The 13,003-nt window shown below is 37.5% G+C and overlaps 2 protein-coding genes across 2 annotated transcripts in view; both read right to left on the reverse strand.

Moving 5' to 3' along the window:
- Positions 1-13,003, reverse strand: part of SLC10A7 (solute carrier family 10 member 7) — a gene marked incomplete in the record, with an annotated part of 2,703,821 nt that overhangs the window by 1,073,471 nt on the left and 1,617,347 nt on the right.
- The window catches only part of PROK1 (prokineticin 1), a 125,646-nt gene that overhangs the window by 38,012 nt on the left and 74,631 nt on the right, over positions 1-13,003 (reverse strand). The window lies entirely within an intron of this gene.

Genomic DNA, 13,003 nt, shown 5'->3' on the forward strand with positions numbered 1-13,003 from the left:
CCTGAGCTGTACTTCCCTGGACTGCATGAAAAGAAAGATGGAGGAGCTCTCTGATCATGTAGCCCAGGCCAATATGACCCTGACCCTGAGTAGCATCCTATCCTCACCAAGAATGATACCATGGTATAGAGAAAAAATTATCAATTTCAACAATTGGCTAAGCTTCTGGTGTCATTCAAAGGGGATCCAGTGTCTGTCAGCCTGGGATGACATGCTCAACAAGCCACACTGCTTCACTAGAGATGACTTGCACCTCTCACCCTTAGGCATTTGAATACTGGCCAAGGCTCTTGCCACCCCCATGGTGCCTTTTTTAGGCAAGGCTCAAAAGACAAACCCACCGCCATAAATAGCACAAGTAACAAAAAACTGAGGGTAATGCTACTCAATGTGAGAAGTCTAAACCTGAAAATGCACACACTCAAGGCACTCCTCAGTATGGAGAAAATCGATATATGTGCAGTAACAGAAACCTGGTTTAAGGCTCCAGAGAGCACCCCAGCACTACCAGGCTACAACTCATACCATACATTTCAGCCACAAAACCTGGACCAAAATACAAAAGGCAGGGGAGTATCTATATTCATCAAGGATACCCACACCTCCAGATTAGTGGCACAGCACGATGCTTCAGAGATCATCCACATGCAACTAACAATGGGCAAAACTGCTATTCAAATTATAGCTTGCTACAGATCACCCACCATGTCCCAGGACCCCCACTCCGCATTCCTGGAAACACTGGGAAACATAAAGGTCCTATCCAACACCCTGATATTGAGTGATTTCAATTACCCAAACATTTACTGAGAGAACTACTCAAGTACAAACTCGCTTGCCCAATATTTCCTAGAATTTATAAACTCAAATTCCCTGGATCAACTGGTCAACACCCCCACCAGAGGTGACAACATATTGGACCTGGTTATCACCAACATGGGCGACCGGTGTTCCACACTGGACGTCAACCCCTCGTTGGTTAGATCTGACCATAAACTAATCACTATGGATATCCACATTCTGCCACCACCCCCGGTCAAAGAAACCACAGTGAAAAACTTTTCAAATGCAAACTTCACGTTACTTTAGACTGAGGTGGGAAGTTTCAAAGCCCCCATGCTAAAGGATAATGCTGTCCAAGCTGCAAAATTCTTTACTAATGCACTCTATGGGCACCTACAAGAATGCATGGATCATGCTATCCCTAACAAAACCAAGACTCACTCCTCCAAGAAAAGGAAACCAGTCTGGTGGACCCCTGCCATAAACAAGCTATACAATAGAAGGAGGAAACTAGTACAGAAAAGAGTAAAATCCCAAGAAGGGAAGATGTCCCTGATCAGTATCAGCAAGAAACTACATTCCCTCATAAAATCATCCAAGGCTAGCTTCGAAAGTAAAATTGCCATGGACTCCAAAGATAACCACAAGGCTTTCTTTAGCTATGTCAAGAATCTAAGTGGCAATTCTCAGATCTGTTCGGAGTTAGTGCAGAATGATACAAAATACACTGAACCGACCAATATAGCCAACATCCTGGCAGACAGGTTCAGTGCAAGCTTCACCCCCCCTCTCACTCCCAAAAGGGCCCATATCTATACCAGAAGAATGTAGTGCCCCTGAAATCACAGGCACTCAGGTTAAAACAGCCCTCTCCAAAGGCAAAAACACAGCATCAGTGGGACCAGACTGTGTCCCAGGCTGCATCCTACACAAGCTCAAAGATGAACTAACCCCTCACCTAAACACATTGTTTAAATTCAGCCTCTCCACAGGCTATGTACCCACAGAGTGGCGCACAGCAATGGTTATTCCGCTTCACAAAAGTGGAGCCACAACGGACCCTGGGAACTATTGCCCTATAAACCTGACTAGCTTAAGGTATGGAGCGCATTATCATGGATCTCATTAACAGAGACATTGGGAACCTCCAAACACTGGACCCTACCCAGTTCGGCTTTAAGGGCAAATCATGCCTCCTAAACCTGGTGGACTTCCTTGAGACAGTTACCAAGGCTATAGACAAGGGAAAGGTGGTCCACACAGCCTACCTAGACCTTGCAAAGGCCTTCGACACCATTCCCCACTCAGGTATTATAGACAAGCTCACCAGCCTGAACATAAACCCCTATGTCACGAGATGGGTTGCCAACTGGCTCATGGACAAAACCCACATGGTAAGAGTTGCAGGAGCTAGGTCTGAGTCTAAACTGGTTACAAGTGGCATTCCCCAGGGCTCAGTCCTAGGACCCCTCCTGTTTGGCATATACTTCTCAGAGGTACAGGCAAGCACAGGAGGACTATGGCTGACCAAGTTTGCAGACGACTGCAAACTAGGGGCTATAATTGACTCTCCGGCTGACACAGACATCCTCCAAAAGGGTATCACTGAGACAGATACCTGGTGTCAAAACCATGGTCTGAAGCTAAATGCCAAATAGTGCATAGTCATACTCTTTGGAAAAAACAAAGTATCCACAAACTATCACATAGGTGGTAGCCCCCTAAATACGGAAGACGTAATAAGGGATCTGGAGACCCAAGTAGATAGTAACCTCTCCTTTGATAATCACATTGCCAAAGTGGTTAGAAAATCCTTCTATGTGGCCCACCTAATCACAAAAGGGTTTGCATCCAGATCAAAAGAGGTCATTGGGCCCCTCTACACGTCACTCATCAGACCCATCATAGGGTACAATGCCCCATTTGGGATGTACTTTACAAGACACCTGCAACAACTGGAAAGTCCACAGAAGTACCTCACCAAAAGAATCACTGGCCTCAAGCAGATGCCCTATGCAGCTCGACTGAAGAAACTCCAGCTGTACTTGGTTGCATACCGGCTACTCAGAGGTGATCTCTGCCTGACATACAAGGCCATGCCCAACCCAAAATTGATGGACATGCTCCACCTAAAGAAAACCATATCCCCTCGAGCCACATGCTCCAGGGATCTAAACCTCACCACAACAATAAATAGGACGTGCTGGAGGGATAGATTCCTGTCCCAGAGACTTCCCATGCTCTGGAACAAGATTCCAATCTACATTAGGCAGAGCTCCTCGCTAACCCTCTTCAAGAGAAACCTTGATTAGTGGATGGGAAACAGAAAGTTTACGCCAGGGATCACTTCAATGGCTCTGCTGGACAGAGGCACAGGGAACTAATCTAAGGGGGCACCGAAAGCCTACACATTCCAGCTAGGCTTATAAATGCCTTCGGGCAGATAGCCTAGTACCTACCTATGAACCTATCATGTTGCATGCAGTTTGTAAAAACCTCTTTTCCAATAAGTATGTATTACCAAGAATATCTTTCCTACAAGTACTGGACTGAAACCTGACCTTCTACACAGTTAACGAACTTAAAATGCCTGAAGTGATAAAATGTAAAAAGTTAGTACTTCTGCTCAAGCCTTCCAGAAAGCTATGAAGTTGTTCAAATTCTCTTTGCTATCTGGCCATTCAAAAAAAAAATTCTGTATATTGACAAAAAAAAAACAAAACAGGAAAATTTAAATGAATTGTTACCTTCACGGTTGCTGTATTGATCATCCACACATAAAATGTCTGTAACTCTTTTTATTGCTAGCCTCCTGAGGTATACAAATATGTAATGATGTAATGCCTACTGCAATCAAATTACACCCAGGAAAAGCCTTTGATTTTATTCAGAAACCCCCAGGAGTCTCCGATGTTTGAATGAGTCTTTATAACAGATGGACTGAGATTTTTATAAATACAGATTGCCATTACTTCCACTTTATTCTCATTATTTATGTTTATTTATTATTTATTTTACATTTGTTGACTGGGATAGTCCGACTGGATACGTCCATTTTCAGCAGAGGGCCAGGGAGAAAAGCTCCAAGGTAGAACATACAATAAAAATTACAAAATGATTACAAGTTACACACAGTTTACAGATTCCAGTTGAGCAAGCAGGTAATACAATCATACATTTTTAAAACAGTGTTGACACATTAACTAGGCCATGTAATATGATTGCAGACTATAGAGGAGGATCTAGTTGGGATTTGAACAAGAACATAGCCAGTGAGTTTTAAAGTATTGCTTGAGGCTTTTTTGAACTGAGTAAGAGAGGGTTCAAGAGTAAGATCAACAGGAAGAGAGTTCCAAGTTTTGCCAGCAGAGAAATTATTATTCAGAAAGAGTTTTTGTAATCTTTGTTGATTTTCAGAATCATGAACACAACAACTATTCTGGGACTTGTCACCTTAGAATCTCATCTGTATCATAAGTAATGAAACTGTTATGTAACATATCTAGTGAAACACTATCAATATATACATATGTACCAAATATCTCATTTAGATAGTTACAATTGTCATCATTCAGCAGTGTATTTGTACTAGTTTTATAATCAGTGATGTTCATTTTTACTAGTCTCTGACCCTTAACATGCATAGATCTTAAATGTTTCTGCTATCTTAATTGACTGATAGCCGGTGCTTCTTTAATATTCAGATGTTATTATTTTCACTTTGTTTGGGAAGTACTGCTCTTATCTCTTCCTCACAAGTTTGCTCAAACACTGCAAGCAGATATTGCAAGGTCAGTTAATTGTACTCCTTTTGCTAAGTCTGCTTTCACTTAATTCCAGTGCTATCTGCTTATCCTTCATGATAAAATTCAAGTTCAACCATTGTGTGATTGTGTGTCTGCCTGGGTAGTCACATGGGGGTGGGGGTAGGCTATGATATGAGAGTGTGGATGCATGTGTGTGTATGTGTGTGCGTGTTTGTGTCAATGTGTGCATGTGGGTGACTGGGTAAGTGTGTCTGTGAACCCAATCAAGTGGGAAGGTTTTTCATGGTGAGCAAATCTGCGTGCGTGTGTGTGTGTGTGTGTGTGTGTGTGTGTGTGTGTGTGTGTGTGTGTGTGTGTGTGTGTGTGTGTGTGCGTGTGTGTGTGTGTGTGTGTGCATGTGTGTGTGTGTGTGTGCATGTGTGTGTGTGTGTGTGTGTGTGTGTGTGTGTGTGTGTACATGAATGTCTGAATATGTGTGTTTACGTGTATAGGGGTGCCTTTGCTAATGCTTTGCATGGACCACAAGTCTAAACACTGTCACTTTTACAGGTTTGACAGTGCTAGTGGTAAAAACTGTGATTCAGAGACAGTAAAATCCACTGAAAATACCAGATCAAAGAATGGCTCAAATATCTTTGTATGATAATGCGGTCTTTCTCAATGTGTTCATAGCTGTCCTGAATTGCATTTTTCACCAATCATGTAAATTGACCTACCTGCTGTAGGCAATTTACCTGAGCAGTAGAGATTTCATTGAATCCCATGGTCATTTTTTTAAATAGGCAGGTTTTCTTTGTGATCTCCTGGGCAGTTGTTCCTACTGTATTTGGTATGGACTGTTACTGGACAACCACTACTCAGCAAAGTGTCACTTGTATTTGGTGAATAGTCGATAAAATCATCAAAAAGGGTTTCAAAAATGATCATTGGCTTGTTAAGGACTATTTCTCAGAAATCAGTTTTTATGAGACCCTTAAAGTTTTGTGTAACAGATGGCTCATTGTTGAACAATGGTGAATATTTGTTTTGCCTTTTATTTCCTACAAAACTGATTGCCCCTTTTGGAAGTTAAGTGCCTTGTTCTGTCTATTCAGAGCAACATACTTCTTCATTCTGTATTCCCATTGAAAGCTTCTCTGTTTTTGCTCTCATTATGAGTTCAGGTCAATTTGATCCAGATCATGAACTGGAAAATAAAGTTGGTTACAGCTGTATAAAAAAATAGAAGCTGGTCTCATATAACTGTATCACGTACCTTCCCAAGACACTGAGAAGCCTGTAAACTAGATTACTTCAAATTACATTATTTTAATTGAAGTTTGGCATGTTACACATTTCACTGATTGAAAAAATATCAGATTCATAGTTTTTATATTTAATTATTTGAGTTTTGTTTTTAACATTTAACAGTATTTATTTAGGGTTAATTCATCATCAGATTAGCAATTTTTAAAGTCTTAACAGACTTTATTTTTATGTATTACTTCATAAGAAAACTAACTTGATACATTATTTGTTGCTTTATAATTTTAAGTGTCAAAATTATTATTACAGATTCAATTTAGTAGAATATGAAGCTTATAGAGATTCTCTTGCACTTTTTTAAATGTTATAGTATTGAAATATACAAATTGCAGTCTTTTACTAATAAGATGTATTCCTTATTCTGTTTGTTAATCTTGAAACAATTAGCAAATAGTGAACTGCAACTTTAGATGCATTTCTTATATTATTTATCAAATTTAGCAGAGGTAATAAACTTTATATTTCATGTATGATATAGTTATGAGAATACTTTCTTGATATTATTACTTGTTGCTTATAATACTCAATGTCTAAACATTACTACTGATTTGATTTAATATTGTGGTTATGAAGCAATTGCAAAGTTTTTATTGCACTTCTATGAAAGTTACACTATTAAAATATCCATTGCATTTTTTACAGGTAAGAGGTACACTTCTTTTGCTTGGATAGGCAAAATGTAAGATACAGCTTTAGACTTATTTCTTGTATTATTTAGCAATTTAGCATTTCTGAAATGAAAAGCAAATGTTTTATCTTTCAGTTATTGTATATTTATGAAAAAATTTCTTAAATATGATTTGTTTTTTATAATACTAAATATTTAACTACTAATGTTATAGTTTAGAATTGTTTTTATAAACATTATTTTATTGCACCTTTATACATCTTGTATTGCAGGAATGCTTATTGTAGTTGCTTGCTGATAAGAGTTGCTCCATATTCTGCTTAGAGTATACATTTTACGCAATTACCAGTTGATGAACTGTATTATGTTTTGTAGATATAAAAGGTTATGTTCATATAATTTTATATTTGCAGAGCTGAATGCTGTCATTTTAAAGTTTGCTATGTTTCTGATTATTCTACATTTTTTATAGGGATTTTAAGATTTTAAGCTAGCTTCCTAGGCCAACAAGACTGCAGGTGTGTGTGTGTGTGTGTGTGTGTGTGTGTGTGTGTGTGTGTGTGTGTGTGTGTGTGTGTGTGTGTGTGGTTGTAAATAGGCTTTTTGGCCAAAAAAAAAATCCCTTAAATCAGAGTGGCATCACAATTTCCAGTTGTGTGTTTGTGTGTGTGTGTCTGGTTGTGGATGGGTTAGGAGACACTTGTGAAAATTCTTATAGTCCATTAAATAAATAATATGACAAAGTTGTTTTCATCTCCTTAAGCACAGGAGTATTTCAGATCCTAGTAAACATAAAAAGATGTTTAGTACGTTTAAAAGAGAGCATGGCCAACTTATTGCATTACAAAGGACAACACTGAATGAAAAAGATAACGATTTGCTGGTGAAAGAAGATCATCAGGAAGCTGAAACAGTAGAGTTGGAATGGAAGAGAAGAGTAGCAATTTTGTTTAAGAATAATTTAGGTGTATTCAGTGGGAAAGTTATCTGTCGTAATGAGGGGAGATGGATCATATGGTATTATAAGATAAAGGCTCTTACTGGAAAATTAGAAACATATAAACGCCAAATTAGAGATAACCCTGAAATGATTTTTAATGAATGTGAAATTAAAACTAATGTAGATCAGGAGTCGGCTTAACTCTAAATCTAAGTCTAAACAGAAAAGTTGTAAACAAGAATGTCATAAAAAGATATGTAAGTATTCAAAGATGAGATGATATAACTATCTTATATATGGGCAAAGATTAATGCTCACATCTAACAGTTTACATGTACAAAAATATCATATGGATTATACATGGGTCAGGATTCAGAAAAACCCTTTTCAATTCATAGACAGCCCTAACACAGTGCTTACCTCAAAGAAGTGCAGCAGCATTTTGGGCTGCCTTTCTGGCCTTCTGCAGATGCTAATTAGGCATGTGCGTTCTCCCCAGAAATGTCTGCAGCAAGTGCTTTATGTAGCCAAGTGACTCATAGAACCACTTGGCTGTGTAAATCTGCTGTTTAAATCTTTATCACCACCCACGGTCATTAACTCAGTCAAAAGCTCACCATTACTTTCAGTGGGTGAGATCACACTGAGCTAAGTGCTGATGAGTTCAGAGGCTCAGTAGGGTTGGGGTGTGTGTGTATGTGTATGTGCATGTGTGTGTGTGTATATGTGTATAGCTGGGTGTGTGGTTCTATGTAGAGGTTTAAGTGGTGTCATGTAAGAGTGTAACTGTGTGTGTGTGTGTGTGTGTGTGTGTGTGTGTGTGTGTGTGTGTGTGTGTGTGTGTGTGTTTGAGGGTGTGTCTACCTGTGTGATTGCAGTAGGGGGTTAATTAGAGGATAGGTAGGGTAGGTTTTGTGTATTTGTGGCTGTATGTGCATGTATGAGTGAACGAGTGAGAGTGTTCATGAATGTGACTGAGTGAGGGGGGTATTTGTGTTTGATGAATATAATGTGCCTGTGTGGTAATGTCCTTCAGTGAGTGTTTTTTTGTGTGTGTGTGTGTGTGTGTGTGTGTGTGTGTGTGTGTGTGTGTGTGTGTGTGTGTGTGTGCACGCGCGTGTATGTGGGCGCATGGGGGTCTATCTTACCTTTTAAACTCCCCTAGATTAACAAGCAGTGCATGTAATGGGGGAAACAATAGACACCAGAGAAAGTCTTTTTTTTTATTTATTGGAAATGTGATAGAATAGCAGATTTTGCAACATGAAAGACATATTGGGGAAAACACTAGACACCAGGGATTATTTCTATTATTATTTTAAGCCACTTAGAATGTTAATAGAGCAACAGGTCTTGAATCCAGATGCATTTACTGAACCATAAGAAGTATGGAACTCTAATGTCTGGCATTATTGATTGACTTTAAGGGTCCATAAAGTACAGGGGCCAAGCTCAAGGCTTTAGAACAAAGGGCCAAGATAATACCAAGGAGTCTTTATTAATATTACTGTAATCCAGCGAAAAAGTTAATAGAGCAACAAATTTTGAATCATAATTAATTTTCTGAACAATAAGAAGAATGAAACACTAATGATGGAAATTATTGCCTGACTATAATCATTTGTCAGTTTTGAGGATAGGCAAAAATAAGAAGCAACATCAAAGACGTTCTGTAAACTCAGGTACTGGTAAGAGGTATTCAGGTATGTCTGTATGTGTATTTATGGGTCTACTTCAGTAGACTGAAATGTCATTTACCTGAAATTGATGTCACTGAGCTGAAAAGGCCAGTGACCACACAACACCCACATCCCGGAACACTGACTTTCCACTCTAGGTAAGTAACCACTTGGTCACCCTGTTGATCTTTGCCCCTTACCCCCATGGTAGTGTGATCTCGGAGTTGGTATATTTACTCCCATGGTAGTGTGATCTTGGAGTTAGTATATTTAGTTAAAGGGGGCGTGGGGGGCACAGCCCTCTCATGTAGGGGGGTGTGGGGGTGAAGCCCCCCACATGGGTATGTTTGCTTTCCTTTGGTTTTACTTTTGTTTTCTTTTTTTTTTATTCAAATAATTTTATTGTTTTCAAATAAAATGATAATATTGACAATTACATTTTCTAAATGAATAAATTTCCAATAAACTATATACAATATATACAATTGGCCTCCAAAAAATAAAAAAAGCAAACAAACTGGAAGGAGTTGAGTTACACAAATTTACTTTTGTTTTCAGGATGACCAAGCAGCTACTTACCTCGAGTGGAAAGTCAGTGTTCTGGGACATCGGTGTTGTATGGTCATCGCCCTTTTTGTCTCAGTGATATGAATTTTGGGTAAGTGACATTTCAGTCTACTGAAGTAGACCCGTATATGTGTGTATTTAGATGTATTTGGGAGAATGAATGATGGGGTACATTTGTTAACATGAGGCATCAGCTTCCAGTGATGATTACTACAAAGGCAGCAGAAAAGGGCCTGTTAGCATTTGCAGTAATCACAGAGTGATTCAGGGACATGCATATTACTTGATACTGAGGTCTTTCCTCGTTGCAGCTAATGGGTCCCCGAACTGCTGGTTTCCATGATAGCATTCATAGGCTCTTTTTTAAAGAAAGTGAGTTAGAGGAAAATGGTGACTGTAGATATCTCTGTAGGGAATAGCTATAGCACTTTAAGAGAAACTGGAAAATATGATTTTGTGGTGATGTTGAGTCTGTCGGGAAAGTCTAATGAAGAGCAAGCTAGAAATAAAGGAAAAAAGAATGAAAGCAAACAAATAAGTACATAATGGACATTAAGGTTTTCTCATTATGTCTAAATAGTTTTAGGAGCAAAGTTCAAAGAAATTTATTTTTCAAATGGTTTGAAAATATGAATCAGATGCAGTTTGTTTGTAAGATGTTTGCTGGGTATGAAGGGGAGAGAACGAGTGCAGGCTGGGTGACAAGGGGAAATTATCTGGTATTTTGGAGATCAAGAGTATATGGCAATATTAATTATGATAAAAGGCAGTTGACAAAACACTTGACATTTTTATGACTACAATGGCAAAGGCTTTTGCTTTGTGAAAGTTGATGAACATATATACTTCAGTAACAGAGAAAGAAAGGGGCTGTTGTTTAGGAAGGTTGAACCTTATTTCTTAATTGCAGACCACAATGGTTGGACAAGGGATTCTAACACAGAATGAGAAGGTAGAAAATGAAACAAGGAGTGTATGAATCCTAGATTTCTGAGGGTAATTATTATAAGATGAAAAGAAGACGTATATAAAACAGATGCTTCAGAAAATGTTATAGACACAGTTTTGGTTAATTAATTAACTATTTTTGTTTAATTCCTGCTTGAAGAATATAAAGTATATCTGAAGGAGGCCTATTGTTTTGATCACAGAGCAGTAATTGTATCAGCTCTGCCTATATAATACCATGGTAAATTTAGGAAGGTTTTGATTAGAGTATAACCAGCTAAATATTAAAAGATAAAAGATCCAAGGACAATATAAGCAAGCTATGGAGAGATCACTTATACATGGGGATATTTTATAACTCTTGGTCATCGTGACGGGATTACATCAAAGCAGAAAGTGATCAGTGAATATGCAATCTCCATTAGAAAAACAGAGGGACAGAACAAATGGATTATTTAGAAACTATAGTAAAGACACATGTAGAAATGGAGGATAATGTGAAGATGGCCACATCAAGAAAGCAAGAAATGTATAAAGATATTGAAAGGATGAGAACAATTAAAAAAACAAGGTTTTTTATTATTTTATGAAGGAAGGAGGCCATAATCCCTTTATAAGGAAAGCATGTTAAAATGAATGAAGTCATGGAGTGTTTGACTACTGAGGAAGAAAATAATACCTATACACAGGTGACAGGATGTAGGGAGCCATTGATGGAAGGTGAGAGCAGTACCTACTGATCTTGTCTCAAATTTAAAGAGTGTAAGTTCGTTAAAAGATATATGAACAAAGTCAGATAAACTTAAATTACAAGGGGCTCCTGGAATAGATGGTTTAACTTAATTTTAGAATTGGTTGGATGACTGGCAATATGAGCTTGTAATAAGACTATATCATGTGCAGTTTATTGAACTACAGATGGGAAAAGAGTTGACAAGACAAATAATTAAGCTTACATGAAAAAAGCAGATAAAGAAATAAAGAATTCAAGACATTGAGCCTTGATCATTTTAGAATGTAGATTATTAGAAAGGTTTTAAAATTAAGGATAGGTGAAGCATTGAACACTGTAATAAAACCAGAGTCTTATGGTTTATGGAGTGGGAAAATGAAATAATATAATTTGTTATTGTGTATTAGGGGGATAGTGCTATGGTTATTGATGATATGGAAGCAAGTATAATAAATTGTAGCATTAGTAAAACACTTTACAACATCTCACATCTGAAATGTTATGAGATTGTGTACTCTTGGTCCAAGTATTTTTTTCTTTATAGAAAATATCTGTGATAAGGCATGGCCAATGTCACTGGTTAATGGAAAGTTAGGGACAAGACTATAAATGTTAATTGGAGGAATTCAGATGTGGCTGCTGTGTTCTCTTTAGTTTGATTTGATTAGGAATGGTACAGCAAGACTTCTTAATTTAGAGACATGCACATTTAATTGTGCTGTAGTGAATGCGATTAAGATTCCATTAATACTAAGTTATATAGATGACTTAGGCTTAGTGTGGGAGAGAAACAAAGTATTGGGACTTTTACATAAAGTTGCTGATATTCTGAGATAAAGTATTGGAGCTAAGCTATCAGAAATTCAGGGGAGTAAATGATAATATAAACAATTGTGATGAGGCAGAATCTGCTACTTTTTATACTGTAAAGGATTATTAGATTTTGGCTTTTTTTGGTAAAACAGACAAATATAGATGGTTTACATAGGCTGAATTGCAAAATATAATATGTGATTACTGTGTTGGTGTAGCTTAAACAGACAAAAAGATTATTACTGAGGCTTAGTAAAATTATATGTTATGTCTCAATGGGAAGGAGTGAAAACATTTTATATATAACAAGGAGCAGGAATTGAAAAAGACCTGTGGGAAAAATGGCCATATAGTTGTGCAAGCATTTTGGAGATGGAATAATTGACATTTCCGTTTATTTGAAAATTTTCTGTTTGATGATAAGTTGTTCTGTGATATGGGTAATATAATGATGATAATGACTGAGTAAACCTGCAATATATACAATATTTTTTAAATAAAGATTTTTTACTATGGTTATGGAACATCTGCATTATTTGAAGCATAAAAACAAATGAACAGAGACTAAAACACTACAGTAGGACTACAGTCTTCCACTTTTGATATTTTTAGACAAAATTTATAAGTTGCATTTACTGAAATGTTAGCAATCCATGTTAAAGCAGTTGCAAACTTCTTAAATTTGTATATCTCTATAGGCTCTGACTGCCAATGAATTAATAATTTGCAGATTATCAGAACTTGGACAATGGAGTTTTATTTGCAGAATATAAAAAGAATTGTTGATCCTAGCCACTTTTATTTTGTTTGCCTTTTGAGTCCTGTTGAATCTTAAAATGC

The sequence above is a fragment of the Protopterus annectens genome, chromosome 2.part1 (genome assembly GCF_019279795.1).
Source record: "Protopterus annectens isolate FY-2018-M chromosome 2.part1, PAN1.0, whole genome shotgun sequence".
In the NCBI taxonomy this organism is placed as follows: Eukaryota; Metazoa; Chordata; order Ceratodontiformes; family Protopteridae; genus Protopterus; species Protopterus annectens.